Genomic DNA, 16,794 nt, shown 5'->3' on the forward strand with positions numbered 1-16,794 from the left:
TTCGCCGGTTCGAATCCTGGGCACAGACATGGCACCACTCATCAAGCCATGCTGAGGTGGCGTCCCACATGCCACAACTAGAAGGACCCATAACTAAAATAAAATACACAACTATGTACCAGGGGGCTTTGGGAGAAAAACGAAAAACATAAAAAAGAAATAAAAAATAAAATAAAATAAAAAAATATAAAAATAACTATATTTACAAATCTTTAAAACGTATTTTACAAAATTCTGTATCAAACTCTGATATAGCTCCTTTTTTAAAAAAGTTTTTTAAATATATTGGATAGTATTAAAGTAAATAGACAAACAAAGGACCCACCACTATTGCCTCCATATCCCTGCCTCACAGAGCTGTTGGCAAACTACAGGGTTGACAAATACAGGCAAATTAAGGCTCTGCCTCCATCTCAACACCTGATCCAGCTGGCACTGATCCTAGCCCTTATGTTTTTGCCTGTCCTGTTTTCCTTAGCATCTTTAATATCAAGTCACATCAAGAAGGAAGGGACATTGAAGTGATATTTGTTTACTAGCTTTTAGGAATTTGTTTTTTATTTTTTGTTTCCAAGTTGTTTGTCTTGATGGAATTAAATTTAACCTTGTCTCTAAGGCAGTTTAGTAGTGTTACAAGCTTAATTAACATATTGAAGTCTTTTTTTTTTTTTTTGAGGAAGATTAGCCATGAGCTCTAACTGCTGCCAATGCTCCTCTTTTTGCTGAGGAAGGCTGGCCCTGAGCTAACATCCATGCCCATCTTCCTCTACTTTATATGCTGGACGCCTACCACAGCATGGTGTGCCAAGCGGGAGCCATGTCCACACCCAGGATCTGAACCGGCAAACCCCAGGCTGCCGAATCGGAACGTGCGCAGCTAACTGCTGCGCCACCAGGCCGGCCCCCATATTGCAGTCTTTTAACCTAACTCTTGAAACTTCCTTCCCATTCAAATGAATCAGACCACCTGGATGACAGAAGTTCCAAAAGAGTAATGACAATAATAATAATAGTGATCACTTACTGAGAACACATTATGGGTTAGGCACTGTGCCAATTTTAGTGCTTTGCATGGATCATCTCATTAAATTACCTCACACAATCCTATGAGATAGGTACTATTTTTATCCCCAATTGTCCAGATGAGGAAAATACAACATATGGAAGTTCAGCAACTTGCCTAAGGTCACAGCTCGCAAGGGGCAGAGGGAAATTTTAAATATCAGCCAGTCTTTCTCCAGAGACAATGTAGTACTAGTTTCACACTAGTGCTGAGAAGAATTCACGATATTTGAGGATTCTAGTGAGGAAGGTACCAGATAACCTATCCTACTGTACTACTGAAATGTCATTTTGCACTAATTTCACTTACATCAGACTGTGAGATCTTCAAGGGTAAAGAGCATTTCTTATTCACCTTTGAATCACAGATCCAAGATACTCAACACACAAATGCTTGCTGACTTATGCCACCAAGGCAACCAAACAGTAAGCAAATGCTTATTGTTGAGAATGCCATTTTCATAGGAAAACCAGTCAAGAGAGCACCTGAATTGGTATAACTATGTTCATGAAGACACCATGCTTGCAGGACAATGAACGATCTAGCTTAAAACATGTTTCACAATATAATTCTGGTTTTATAAAGGAAGTTTACAGACCTATGGGTTGCCTGGAGTTGATTTCTCATGGCAGATTTTCATGAAATTGAAAGTGAAAAAGCAAGCATGAAGGCTTATCATTTTGAGGACAAAGACAGATAAAATTTGGTGGTGTAGTAACACACTGATCCAAAGCAACAAGCAAACTTACTCATCCTTGCATTCATCCAAGAAACATTCGTTGAGTGCTCAGTATACGCAAGACCCTGTCCTGGGTACGAAGGGTACTGTGTCAATAAGAAAGACAAGGTTCCTACACCAGGTTACTTACGTCTAGAAAGAGAAGGCAAACAATATACAAATATACAATGATGTATGATATAATGTCATATACTAGTAAAGATTAGTAGGAAATCAAAATATGCCAACTTGCTGGAAGGTGACTATGGGAACCTAACTTAACAGAGAGGTGACAGGTGACATTTGCACTGAGACCTGAGAGTACCATGTGCCAATACATTGAAGCAGGAAAGAGTTCAGCCCATTCAAGGGGTAGAAAGCAGGCCAGGTGGCTCTAACAAAGTGAATGAGTGAGAGAGGACAACATGAGGCCAGAGAGGCAGGAAGGTGCCACAACTTGTAGAATCTTATAAACCAGAGGAAGAATTTAAGATTTAATTCTAATGACAGTGAGGATCCATTGCTGGATCTTAATCAGGAAAATGATATTATCATTTTAGAACTTAAGAGAATTTTTAAGTTTACTGGGAGATACACTTTTAATGTAAAATTTAGCATCTTCCTGAAACAAATGCAAGCTAGATGCACATTCTAAGTCAAAAAAAGTTTTCCAGGGCTCTAGAAAGAGATATATAGTACTGTCTGGCTATGGAAGCTTCAGAAAGATCATTAAATATATTTTATTGGTATGCATCAAGTATTGTAGGGATGTGATTAACGGCGGCAAACTTGTTCAAATAAAATAAGACCTGCCATGAACCTTCATCCAAACCTTAAAGCAAGAATTTTTTAAAAATGTAGTTCATATAAGTTTGCTTACCTTAACGACGCGATCGTTTTTCTTTTTTTGTGGTTTTGCAACTTCCCCAAATCATCCGAAAGACCAGATTTGCTTATTTCCTATTCAACCTAAAGCAAAATTATAGACCACGATTAATGTTACACTTAAAGAAAAAAAAGAGGCAAATGTATTGTTACTTAAAAACCTAGTTATATGGACAAGATCAAAATGCAAGTAAGAAGAATGCCATCAATTAGAAAATTGATGTCTTAGTTCAAGCATCACCTACTCAGAGAGACCTTTCTATGGTCTATCACATCACCCTACTTTACCTTCTTCATTTCACTAATCACAAAGTGTTACTAATTTATTGTCTGGCCCCCTCGACTCTATAATATAAAACTCATTAAAGCTGGGCTCTTATCCGTTTACCAATCTATCCCCAGTTTCTAGCATAGTATCTGGTTCTTAGTGGGTGGGGGGTCATAAATATTCAAACATGTTGATCACTCTATCTACAAATATTAAGCACTCATTAATAATCAGTATAAAGTTACACGAATACTCAAGGGTAAAACACTATTCCCATACTCCAAGCACTTGTCCTCTAAATCGGCATCTTCCATGAAGCATGGATGTAAAATACCTGAGAATATATTCAGCATCTAAACCAGGAAGCCAGCTTACAATGAGAAAAGGGAATGAAGAATTATGACTATAATTCTAAGAGGCCCCTACCTAATTGCAGGAAATACTATTCTTATTTGAAATTCTCTCTATCTGGAAGTGGAGCGATCTCCATACCCTCAAAGGGTCAGCTGCAAGTGTTGGTCCTTTAAAGCATGATTACACACACACACGTATGTGTGTGTGTATGTATATATATATATATACTTGAATAGATATCTTATCATTAGAATATTATAACAAAATATATTTATTAATAATTCCTATTGCAAGTTCTTCTGCCAAGGGTTTGGAGAAAGAGGAGGTCAATTTATAGATAATTCAGATGAAAGCCGATCAGGGGTCTAAATTATTAGAATTGCTCACTACGCTTTTTTGGGGCTTCGTAGTGTTGCTTTCGGCCTTACATGTTCCAGTGCTTGCCTAAACTTAGGAAGAACATAGATTATTACTAAAAGTGGCCCTCTTAGGTTCATTTCCTGGGTACTGTGGATACAACAACTACACCAAAAATCTACTGATAAAACATTTCTGTCAATTTTACCTATTTTAACAAAGTACCTTCAGCATTAAGGTCTTCTTGATGTTGTAATGCTAACGAAACAGAGGATGTTTTTCAAAAACACATTTCTTTGTCAGGATCTAGATTCATACTATTTAGGCTTCCTTTCTCCCCTACCTTTGCTCCACAACCTATTTGACAATCTACCAGAGCATCAATTAAGATGGTTCATCAGTATTTCAGACAACATCCTCTATCCTAGCAAAGATTGACCATTATCATTACAAAATACACATCGGTGTCAAACCATGGAGAATTATGCCTCAGTGCACTTATAGCCATAAAGAGAAAAGCACTGAATACTTTAATGTTCAGCCTCCCTACAAGAATGCTGAAATACTCTCGGTCTCAAAGGCAATCATGTGGTAAGTTCTCAAATTAGTCAAAAACAGAATTGGTTGAAAATACTTCTTTTCAAATAAGGCACGTCCTCTTTCCTGCAGCTTTAGATTCCATTTCCCTGAGCCCAAAAAGCACAGACGCGGCCTGGCGGTCATGCAGTCAGTCTAGATGGGCCTTGCTAAAGCTGTGTGCCAAAACGTGGCACAGCTTTGCAGCGCTGGGAGCTGACAGACCATTAGGCAGATTGGGACTCTGTGCAGCTGTCCAGATGCTGCTGGAATTGCTGCACTCTTTGTCACAGGATTATGCTGCCGGAGGGACCGCCGACCTGCTTCTTTAAACACCTTTATTTCCTTTGATGTGAATTTGATCTGTGGGAATTCAGACTTTGGAGAATAGCCTCATCTGGAAAAACGAACACTTGCAAATATCTATATTCTAATATTTTTATGGTACCATGAGCAACTCAAGTTTTCCTCATGGTCACGTATGATTATGTGCCAGGCTACTTTTTAAAGCAGCATTTGCATCTTTACGTTCAAGTCCTTTGCACACTCAATTTTCTTTATTAGCCAAGAGTTCTCAGGCATATTACGCATTTTGGCCTTATGAGTTCTGTTTGTGCCTGTTTTTGCTTGAGCAGATTCTTGAATGCTGAGTATCAGAAAGAGTATTCAAAAATCAATCTACAGATATAATTTTGTACTGTGTAACACTTAACTTCCTACCTGTTTTGATTATCATTAGGTCATTAATTGTCTATTTTTTCAAATTTTAATTATATGCTCTTTATTCGTTTAATACCTGTATTTTAAATTGACAAATTGAGTTACCATTATCATCCTCATCTTTATAATTAACCTGTCAAATGCATAACAAATATCTTACATCAACTCTGTGGGAGTTTTAGTCATTTGGATGATTATTTCCACTCCACAAAAACACTGCTGGGTGAGCTTCAAGAAACAATCTACTACATTACTCTTAATAAAGATGGAACTTTCTGTTTCTATCTCTAAGTTAAGTGACATATATACAAGGACATGTATATGTCCACACCATCCATAGGCACGTACATAGCCTGCATTTCATAGATCATAATAAAAGTTAAAAGTCAATACATTTTTAAATAATCAGAGGTATCATAAATATTCACTGTGCAGGATTTCCTCAATAGGCTGTCAGCCTGCTATAGATTACTCTGCAGACACAGTGTAGCCTTCCTTAAAGATGGCTCTCTTGAGAGCAATAGAGACACACTGGCAAGTAGGAGGAGATGACATTAATACAAAATGCAAAGACATTTCTGCATTTTGCATCAGTGAATTTCGTGATCATCTCCTTTTAATCATGTAAATATTTGAGATGAGTCATTTTTTTCCATCTTTCCCTAACTAAAACTTGCCTCAATTTTAGAGGTCAGTATGAAGAATACCAGAGTTCTAATGCCTACCTTTAATAAAGTCTCATTCCAATAAAATTTAAAGGAGTTCTATTGCATTTCAAGTCACCCATATATATGGTGGATTTAAAACTGTAAAACTAGATGCAAATGGAAAGAGCGATCATAAAGGATTTAAACAAGATCCTAATGGGCTCTGCATTTGCACCTTATAAATGGCCAACCTTATGGCTATAAAGAAGCGTTTGGTGCCGTGCTTCACAGAACGGTGAAATACCACATTTCTTGAATCTATATATTTTTTGTCTCAGTGTTTAAAATGGAACTCAAATATTTGATTTTTTTGTTTGACTTTAGGGTATTTCAGTGATAAAAGAGTTGCTTTTCCTCTCTGACTCTAAATTAGATTAACTCAAATATAAACGGCAGTCTCCATGCAATCTCTTACATTCCAGTTTCAGTGCTGTTTTTATTTTCCCTTTATCACGGCATGAATTTAAAGCTAGATGAAAAAGTCATTTCAAGAACCAGAATGCCAGCATCGCGTGAACGTTCCTTTCTTTGGCCTTACTCGCATTCCGCATCCAAGGGTGTTTTGTTTCCTAGGGCATTTTGGTTAAAAGTAGTCCAGGGATTAAAACTTCTCATTTATGAATCCCTGATGGACTTAAAATTCCTAGTGTAAGAATATGCTGCTAAAAATAACCCCCAAAGTCTTCTTTGCAGATGTTCCCCTATAAAGAAATAGAGAAACGCTACCACCCTACATCTCTGTTTTGTCCTCTGCAACTATAGAGACAGGAAATTGTGCTCTACTGCACATGTGGCCCTCACCTGAACCACTCTGCTTTTCAATCTGAGAGGCTTCCAATTGAAGCATTTTCTAGTTACGCTGTACAATTTGTTTCAAATATTAAGGACGCGGTATGGATCATAAAATTATGGATCTAGTAGAATATCTCTGTTCACCAATCAGTAATCTTAGCGATGTGAATGGAGGCCTTGAGAGAGGCAGGAAATACGGCCCCTTCCCATGGCAGCTCAGGGCAGGGCTGTGAACAAGCTCACGCTCCCACACAGCAGTTGACAAATCAATTTCATAAGACATTTGTCCTAAGAACAGTGTTGCTACATTTCCAAACTAAAGGACTGGTTTCAAATATGAGGACATATTTGTTGTCATGCACATATTTATTTAATGCCGGGTATCCAGACACATTATAACAAAAACTATCCCACCCACTAGGTTTTTGTTGGTGTTCTTGTTATCAGTCTCCAAGATAGCAGGATACAGGAATTTGAATGACACCGGCGCTATCATTTAGATTGGTTCTGAACGTATTTCAAAACCATTAGAGTAAATTAGTTTTCACTATAACATTTCCATTACAGCCATACCTTGGTACTGAAGTATGCTATAAGCACACTCTTAAACACATGTATTTTCTCTTTCCGTCTCTGTGTCTCTTCCTCTGTCCCTCTTTTATTACCTACTCCTGACTATATGCTTGTTTATTAAATATCAATTTAGGATTTAAGTAAGAGAAACTGGGGGACTAAAGAAAGCTTGGGTGACCATACCCTCTTAAGACTGGGAAAACCCTACAGAGATCATCTGATTTGCTCACATCGAGTAAGATGAAGCAAACTGTGTTGTGAAAAGACCTTTATTTTCACTGAACAATGAATTTTCTATTATAAAGGCAAGACTGTCAGCCTCTCTTTATTTTTTGTCAAAGACGGGACAGAATTTGATAGGTTCTTGAATCAGGTTTTGCAAGCAAATTTTTTTCAGCGTTTCGGTACTTTTACTGAATAATAATGAGAGGGCCTTCATACAGGAATATTGTCCCACTGCTGTACTGTCTATATTAAAGTTCTCTGCACCATCTTTGCAGTTGAGTAAAAGGATATTCACTGGGGTGCGGCCAACTGCAATTCTGCTGATGCACAGTACGACCTTGGGAAGTTATCCTTACTTCTCTGAGCCTGACTTTGAACATCTGTACAAAGGGCCTACCTCCTAAGCTTTCTGTGTGAGGATTAAGTGAAATAATACATGCAAAGCACCTAATACAGCGTCCGGTATATGGTAGGAACTCAATGTAAGTTCCAGGTTTTCTCACATGGCCTCCCCACAACCCCACTCCTGCCTCTAGTGGGAAAAATTTACAAGGAGATGCTTGCACTAACATCTTCAGGCCTCATAGTAATTTATACCATATATTTGTGAAAAGATTTGCTATAATGAAAGAACAAGTGTTCTGGCGGAAGGGCAGGGCTTTAGGCACGGTTTCTCGCAAGGTTTCTCAGGCTTGGCACCATTGACATTTTGGGCTGGATCATTCTTTGTTGTGGAAGATGTTCAGCAGCATCTCCGGCCTCTAGCCACTAGACGTCAGTAGTATTGCCCACTCACTCCCAAGTTGTGACAAACAAAATTGTCTCCAAAGGACATGGCCAAATGTCCCTTGTGGGGCAAAAGCCCCCTTGATTAAAAACACTGACGGAAGCTAATATAGAGGCAGAAACTTTAACCTCATGAGTGCCATTGATTAACCAACTGGACTTCTTGGCCCAGATCCTGATGTCTTAAAATTCAGACTCAGTTGGGGCTGGCCCTGTGGCCGAGTGGTTAAGTTCGCACGCTCCGCTGAAGGCGGCCCAGTGTTTCGTTGGTTCGAATCCTGGGCGCAGACATGGCACTACTCATCAAACCACGTTGAGGCAGCATCCCACGTGCCACAACTAGAAGGACCCACAACGAAGAATATACAACTATGTACTGGGGGGCTTTGGGGAGAAAAAGGAAACAAAATAAATTCAGACTCAGTTATGTACCTACGTATGCATGTGATTTAATGACTCTAAAATTATTTTGAAACTGTGTAGTTAATTAAATGGGTTTTTTAAATTAGAAAATTAACTCCTAATTCTGAAAAAAGTGGTAATTCTAAGCCACACAACTTTGTTCTTTTCTCTATTAGCTATACTCTCATTCTAGGGAGCAATTTTACAAATACTGCTGCGCAGATGATTTGGTGGGAATTTATACACATACAAACCCCGTTTCAAAAAAAAATTTCAAGGCGTATGACCTATAAAAGTTGCATTTTCATTCACCCAGATGAGATAGTTATAATAATTATGTATCTTTAATAAATATCAAGTTTTCATAAGGGGTATATAAAATATAACAATTCAGAGGGGCGGGAAGAAAACTTAATGCTAACCAAATAAAATAAAATGAAAAGATTAGTCATAATCACATTAAGGCTTCTCTTAATCTTTCTGTGAGTTACAGTGTAAATGCCAGGACTGCCTTCACCTTTTTATTAAAAAAACAAAGAACAAAATGGTAGAACAGGAAAGAAAGAGGGAAATAGCAAAGGGAGCCTTTGAAGATTATGAATCCTATATCCTGACAATCCACTGAGTAAAGAGTAGCAGAGCTGTCAGAGAAATCCGATCCAGAAAGTCTGAGTATCTCATAGCAGCGTATCATTCAATTGCCCTCTATATAGGGACTGGCACAGTCAATGCGATAAAATGAAACATACACTTCCCCGTGTGAAACACGCAGCAGCTGCCGCTGAACTGGCGATATGACAGTTTCCTAAGAGGTTTTTGGATATACTTAGGAACCTGTGTAGCTGGTGGCCCCTCATGACAGCTGAGCACTTCTCTACTTAAACAGGCTGAAGTCCCATTGAAGCAGAAAGGAGGAAAGGTATTCTCCCTTTGCCTGGGTTAGAGTATTCCTCTGTGAATATGGAAGGATTGTTAAAAGTATTTGTGAATGTCTCATCAGCTGCCTTTACTTAATATTCATCTTCCTTCATTATCTTGCAACAGAACACTGTCCTCCAAGTCCATCTTTCTTAAAATGTGGCTTTGTGTGACAAGTTATACTGCTCCTCTTTCCGCTCCCTCAACCACTCTCTCTGTCTCCATCACTATTTCCTTTCCTCCTCCCACACAAAAATGTGACTACTACTGAAGGTTCGAGCCTTTGGCTTTTCTACTTTTTATTTATCATTTGTTGTTAGTGCCGTGGAGTCTATTCTGACTCCTTGCGACCCTGCGTCCAGCAGAGCGGAACCCTGCCTGGTCTTTTGTGCCATCCTCTCACCTTCCGGTGCTATATTAGACAATGCTCTGCCGCTATTCATAGGGTTTTCACGGCCAATTTTTTCAGAAGTGGATGCCCAGGTCTTTTTCCCTACCTTAGTCTGGAAGCTCCACTGAAACCTGTCCACCATGGGTCACCCTGTTAATATTTGAAATACCAGTGACATAACTTTCAGTATCACGGCAACAATGTAGCCCCCACAGTATGACAACCTACAGATGGGTGGTGTGGGTCCCTGAACAGGAAATGAACCTGGGTCACAGTGGTAAGAAGGCTGAATCTTAACCACTAGACCACCAGGGCTGGCTTATCATATTTTTTCTTTTTAAAGGCCATTTACTCCATGTCTTGAACTTTCTATCACTTTCATTTGGATGAATCCCAGATCCCTTTCTCCAGACCTACCAATTCTCCTGATCTCTAGTCCCATATTTCAGGTTCCCTACTGTATAATTCTAATAACACGTATTTTTGATAGCAAGTCATGCTGAACATAGCTTCCCTTCCAAACCTAAGTTTCTCCTTTGGTCTTCCTTATTTCCTCTACCAACCATAAGATGAATATTTCTGAAACATCCTATTTCTTACTCCTTTCTCAAAATCTTTCCACAACTCCCCATACATGTCAGGTAAAAGGCCAAATGCCTTTGTCTGACTCTTACACACAACCCAAAGTCTGGCTGTGAGGTATAGTGGAGAGAGAATGGAGTATAACATAAAACTATTGGTTTAAACATCAAATAGACCTGGGTTCAAGGCTATGCTCAGTCACATAACAGCAAGGTAGTATTGGCCGAGTCAATTACTGTTCTTTTAGTCTTAACATATTTACATAAAATGAGTGGTTTTGAACTAGGATTCTAAGGATCCCTCCAAATTTTAAAGCTGTGTCACTATAGTTCTGTTTTCCAAACCTTTCTCTTGGGAACCTCACAGAACATACCCTATACCTCAGCCATTGAAACTCGTGCTATTTCTTGAATGTGTGCGTTCCCACCACCAGACCTTTGTCATGACTATATACTTTACCATGAATCTCTCTCTTTCCTCTTTTTCTGCCTATTGAATACTTCACTCACTCTCAAGGCCTTGCTCAAATGCCATCTTCTCCAATAAAAATGCTTTAGTCTCCCCAGCCAGAAGACAGCTTTGCTTTTCACAAGTTCAGTAACGTTTCATTTATCTCTTTAGATCATTCATCACACACTTCTTTATATTTCCACTTTCTCCTCTCACTGGATAATTAGTGCCTGAAGGATAAAACAGCATGTCTTACAATCATGGAATTTTGATATAGAAGAGAACTCATCTTGTACTATTTCCCATCTAATGTAGGGAGCTTTTCTGTAATATCACTCACAGATAGCAATCCAGACAATACTTAGACAATTTCTGTGAGAGACTTCCTGTGTTATGAGGTAGCCTATCCAATGGATAGAAAATTTTAATGATGTTAAAGTTCTTCCAGTTGGTGAGACAAAACAGATTTCTCCATGACTTCTATGTAGTCTTACTTTTCTAATTGGTAGCCTGTGTTTCTTAAATTTTCTTGTTTTTTAGTTATTGTTCCTGTCACGGGACACTGCTGCTTCATCAAAATTAAGAATCACAGATCCGTTGCATAGCTGCTGAATTTCTGCTCTGCTTTCTCCTTTGTCACACCAAACTCTCGAAAACGTCTTGATACCAATTTCAGCTCCTTGGGGGGATTTTCGTCATGCATTTCTTTATGACCATTATTTCATTCACTATAAGGCTCCTTCATCCTATCAAATATACCAGAGAGCAGAAACTCATTCATCCTTCCACCCATTTGACAAATATGGAGTGCCCATCATGTTCCAGGCACTGTGTTGGGCCCTAGGGACAAAATGGCAAACAAAAATAGACATGGACTCTGTCAGAATGAAGGACACAGTATAATTTTAAGATAGACTTTGTTAAAAAGTGAACATTAAAACCAAAAACTCTAAAAATGCTAAGAGTATGAAGGAGAGAAGCACTTAGTAGCATTTAAGAGAGGGGTTGTCCTAATTAGGGAGCACAGAGAAGGCTTCTCTGAAGAAGTGATATTTGAACTGAAATAGGAAGAATGATTATCAGTTAACTGAGCAAAGCTTTGGGGGAGCAGAAATTCCAGGCAGAAAGAAAAGGATATGCAAGGACCTGGAGCCAGAAATCACAAGGACATTTTGAGAAACTAAAAAAAGATTAGAATGACTGGAATACATGTAGCATGGTGGGAGTTCAGGTTGGAGAGGAAAGCAAGAGCCAGAGGCTATAAGCCATGTTAAAGAGTTCAGTCATATCTTAATAACAAAAGAAACTATCGAATTTGAGGGTGTGTGTAGGGAGGGGGTAAGGTGGTAAATGATCCAATAAGCACTATTTTTGTTTAGGTATAATTTATACACAATGAAATGCTCTTACCTTAAAGGTTCTGATGAATGCATATTAAATCACAGAACATTTCCATTGTGCCAGATAATTCCCTTGTGCTCCCTCCCAGTCAATCCTTAAGTCCCAGAAGCAACCTCTGAGATTCCTATCATCTTGGGTTAGTTTTGCGTACTCTAGCACTTCATATAAGAGGAATCACGCAATATGTAATCTTCAAGTAAGTTTCTTTCACTCAGTATAACATTTGTTATGCTTTGTATGTGTGTGTGTTATGCTCTCACTCAGCATAACATATCTGTGTTTGTCTCATCTATGTTGTTGTAAATATCAGTTTATTTATCCATTCTCTGGTTGATTAGACTATTAAAAATGGATGAGGAAGAACGTGAGACTCAATTAAAGTGGATCTCTTTAGAAGGTTATCACTTTATTTAATACAAGGGAAAATTTATGATAGTTTGAATGCTTTGTTTGACTGGAGATGGAAGCAACTGGGTGGCTTCAAGAGAAGTTTATAAAGAGATAAAATAGACAGGATTTGGTGACGGATTTGCTGTAGAGGTCAAAGTGACGGGGAGGATCAAGGGTAACTCAATGTTTTGGACTTATGCAACTAGAGGCATGGTGGCACACAGAAAACGAGGGACACATGTGAAGAGGACCATATTTGGGACACGTTGGGGAGATCCTGTGTATCCTATTTGGGGCATGCTGAATCTGAGGTGATCCTTTGAGCCATCCAAATGTCAGTGTCAAGGAAACAATTCAATACACGCATGTGTAGCTCAGAGCAGAGGCCAAGATCACCACCTGGATGAACTCTTTCACCTCCTTTTCCAGCAGGGAGATCAGTTCCATTTATACTATGTACAAGTGGGGGCTGATCACAAACACTGCGCTTTTCCCAAGTGACCAGACTTTACATGGCTGAAATTAAACTACCAAACTTCTAGGAGATCTGTACATATATACGTTAGCTTCTGAATTCTGGGTTTCTGGGGGCTGCTGGAAACATGGATTTAAGCGAGACTAACTGACCCCTTCTCCTCCCTACCAGCTTTTCCCAATCTGCTAGACAGTAGAAATTCACTACCCTTTCATAGCTAGGGAACAGGATAACATCTTTCATCAAAAACACAAACATATAAGCACCAAAGTCTCTTCACTTCTGTTGGCATCTGTTTCCTACAATTATACACTTCTAAGAGACTGCCTTTCACAATACCAAGTATTTAATAAATGTTGCATGCTCACATCCAGTGTACTCTGTCTTCAACAAGAAACCCAGAGATAAAAGGAACCAGGACTTACTGAGTGGTACTCTGTAATGCCTTATACAGCACCATATATGTGAAAATACTCAATAAAAGTATCAAATCATGACTTTAGGCACACGTGGATAAGAGATATGGAAGAATAAGAGATAATTATTTTAATTTGTAAATCTCATTCATCCCATGATTAAAAGTGTTTTATAAGAACCAGCAAGAGGAAGATGAAGAAGAAGTAGTTGTTCCAGAGAACACCAAGAGAATTCTTAATTTGTAATGTAAACGTAACAAGACATTACATGGTTCTTGAACCTAAAATGCCTGTGGAAAGAGCAAGGAAAAAGGCATTGTAATAAAAATAGGAAGGTTTTCAATATTTAAATAGACTGCCTTTCCAAAGTCTCTCTTCCTCCAAAAATTCTCATTAAGATGAATTGGCTCATTTGTTTCAAAGAAAATTTAAAGTGAATTAAGTTTGAAAAGTGGACTGGAATGGAACTCATCTTAATGCTGAAATGTGGGAATATAAATATAAATGTGAATTGAGTTCTTTGTACTTTACACCTTAGTCAATCATACCAATTCACATATTCTACCTAAAACTAGTGCTTCAGAAGCATCTAGTCCAGTATTTCTCAAAGTGTGTTTCAAGTATCACACTTCATACCTTATCCTGAGAGATATTCAATTAAAAGAGGGATCGGGGCCAGCCCGGTGGCACAGCGGTTAAGTTCACACGTTCCGCTTTGGCGACCCAGGATTCCTCGGTTCGGATCTCGGGTGTGGACCTACACACCGCTTGGCAAGCCATGCTGTGGGAGGCATCCCACACATAAAGTAGAGGAAGATGGGCATGGATGTTAGCTCAGGGCCAGTCTTCCTCAGCGAAAAGAGGAGGATTGGCAGCAGATGTTAGCTCATGGCTAATCTTCCTCAAAAAAAAAGAAAAAGTAATAAAAATAAAAAAAAAAATAAAATAAAAGAGGGATCTATGGTTACATAACTTTGGAAAAATATATATTATACCCTACTCTTGTTGCTTCACAGTATGCAACAGCATATTAATGCTTCCAAAATTCTGAGAAGTCTCCTAGTAATAAAACCTAAAGTCCTTACTATGGCTTAACAGCTTTACATAATCTAGACCTTCACTACATCTTGGACGTCATTCCCCACCACCAACTACCTCACTATTACACTCCAGCCACACTGGCCTTCAGGCTGGTCCTCAAATACATCAAGCTTATTCCCACATGAGGGCCTGTGAAGTTGCTCTTTCCTCTACTTTGAAAACTCTCCCCCGACTACGGAACGGTTGGTTCCCTCGTTTCATTTAACTTTCTGTTCAGATGACACCTTCTCTGAGAGGTCCTCCTTTATCTCCTCACTAAAGTGAACCCCACCGCCATCACTCTTCGTCACCTCTCCTGCTTTAAGATCCTTCACGACAGTCTGATATTAACGTTACACGTTTGCTGTTCATCCACGTCCCTCCCTAAAGTCTAAGTTCCGTGATGGCAAGGCGGTGTTCTGTCTTATTGAATGTTGATTAAACAGTACTTGGAGCATGAATATTCACTGAATGAATGAATGAGCAAATGAATAAATAATCCTGTTTATATTTACTTAACCAAGTATTCCCAAAATTGTTTGATAATGGTAATCTTCCTTCATGTAACAAATGTTAACATCTTAAGGAACTAACGTTCTACAGAAGACCTTTTGGAAATTCTCATCCAGGCTGATATAATCTGGAAAAGAGAACACTGCCAGAAGCTCAAGAAGAATGAAATTGTCTGTTGGTGGAAGATCTAAGACATCTGGAGAATTATTAAACCCCTCATGTTAGTGGTGTAACTGACAAGGAGAAAAAAAGCCTATTAAATGCTCCAATTAATATGTTTAGTCTGTATAAAAACATTATTTTAATCATTTTCAAAGATTCTTTGAACTTTGATAAAATTATAAATTTAGTTAGATTTGTAGGCTTAAAGACAAGTAATGTAATAGGAGGCAGCGGTTACATTAGGCAAACATATTCTAATTGTGTTAATGCAATAAAGGATGCTATGATTAAGTTACCCAAGGAAAGAACTAAGCCAGCTGGCTTAGTTAATTAGTTAACTTAGTTAAGTAGGAGGGTGAAACAACATGACTCAGTTTTTGCTTATGATTGAAAAATTTTGGTCTCCAACATATAAACATTATCCCTTTTTTCTTTTCCATTGTGTCGATATAATTTTTTAACTATTTCACGCCTAAAAACGTTTGATTAACTCTTAGAAGAATTTGAATGATAAAACTGTGGTCTCAAATAAACACTGCAGTCCAGCTGCATCTGTTCTTGTTGTTTCCATTTATCTCAGTGTGTCTGAAGTAAACTTGTACAATTAGAATGAAGTTAATGAGGCCTTTACTCACCAGGAGGTAGAAGGGTACTTTTTATTGAATTACAAAGGCAAAACTAAGGTCAGCAAAGGCTCCCTTCAAAGTCTAGGACATAACAAATTTCCTTCCAGCTGCCTGGAGTGAGAGTGGGTGGAGGTGAGGGTGGCAGGCCCAGAGGGCTATGGGTAGTGAGAATAAGAAGACAATTGCTATTATAATACTCAGTGTGCTCTTTCTCAGACTACTGGAAAAATAAGAAGCAAAAAATGAACAATCTGCCTGATTTTCAACCCCACAAACAAGAAACCTGAGCAGTTCCAGCATCTCAGGAGAAATGTGTTTGACAGAGAGACACCATAAAGCAGGGAGGAAGGATCTCAACTATCTGTTGGTGCAGAAGGAAGGAAAGACGGTGACAGAAAGAAAGGAAGATACCTTTTTCCACTTTGATGCTAGGCTTGGCACAACTACAGAAAGAACTTTAGATATTCTGTTTTTACGAGAGATGGTGAGGAAATGTTAGAAGTGACTGGGCCCTTTTCCCCAGAACTTGCATTATGCAATAAGGACAAGCCGTCTGTGTTATAATCAGCACTCTCAGGCTTGAGTATCCAAAACTAAAAGTAACAAGAAAACTGATGATACTGAATAAGAGGCTACTTTTCAGAGAGAAAAGGATATTAATGATCTGAATGTATTAAGGTGTGAATTCCAAATGATTTTTCTTAATTTTTTTTTAAGTAAAAGGGTTAGATTAGCTCTGATCTAACGACATTTTATCACCAGTAATCTTGCAACCAGTAACATGCATTAGGAGACAGATGAAGGGAGTCAGGGATAGAGCCTATATTATTCGAACAGAGAAAGGTAACTGATCTCTATCGAGACTGAATTCCTAAATTTGAAATTTCCAGGTTCGGCTTCTAACATAATGATTCCCAATTGGTAATGCATGGACCATGGTACTGGTTAAGGTTTCTTCTTTTAC

The 16,794-nt window shown here is 38.5% G+C and overlaps 1 long non-coding RNA gene across 5 annotated transcripts in view; it reads right to left on the bottom strand.

Moving 5' to 3' along the window:
• Positions 1–16,794, bottom strand: part of LOC139080947 (uncharacterized) — a 716,757-nt gene that overhangs the window by 126,392 nt on the left and 573,571 nt on the right. For all 5 annotated transcript variants that reach the window (XR_011535838.1, XR_011535837.1, XR_011535839.1 and 2 more), the window contains one exon: positions 2,662–2,750. This is a non-coding gene — a long non-coding RNA (uncharacterized lncRNA). The remainder of the gene's footprint in view (positions 1–2,661; positions 2,751–16,794) is intronic.

This window comes from Equus przewalskii, chromosome X (genome assembly GCF_037783145.1).
Source record: "Equus przewalskii isolate Varuska chromosome X, EquPr2, whole genome shotgun sequence".
Classification (NCBI taxonomy): Eukaryota; Metazoa; Chordata; class Mammalia; order Perissodactyla; family Equidae; genus Equus; species Equus przewalskii.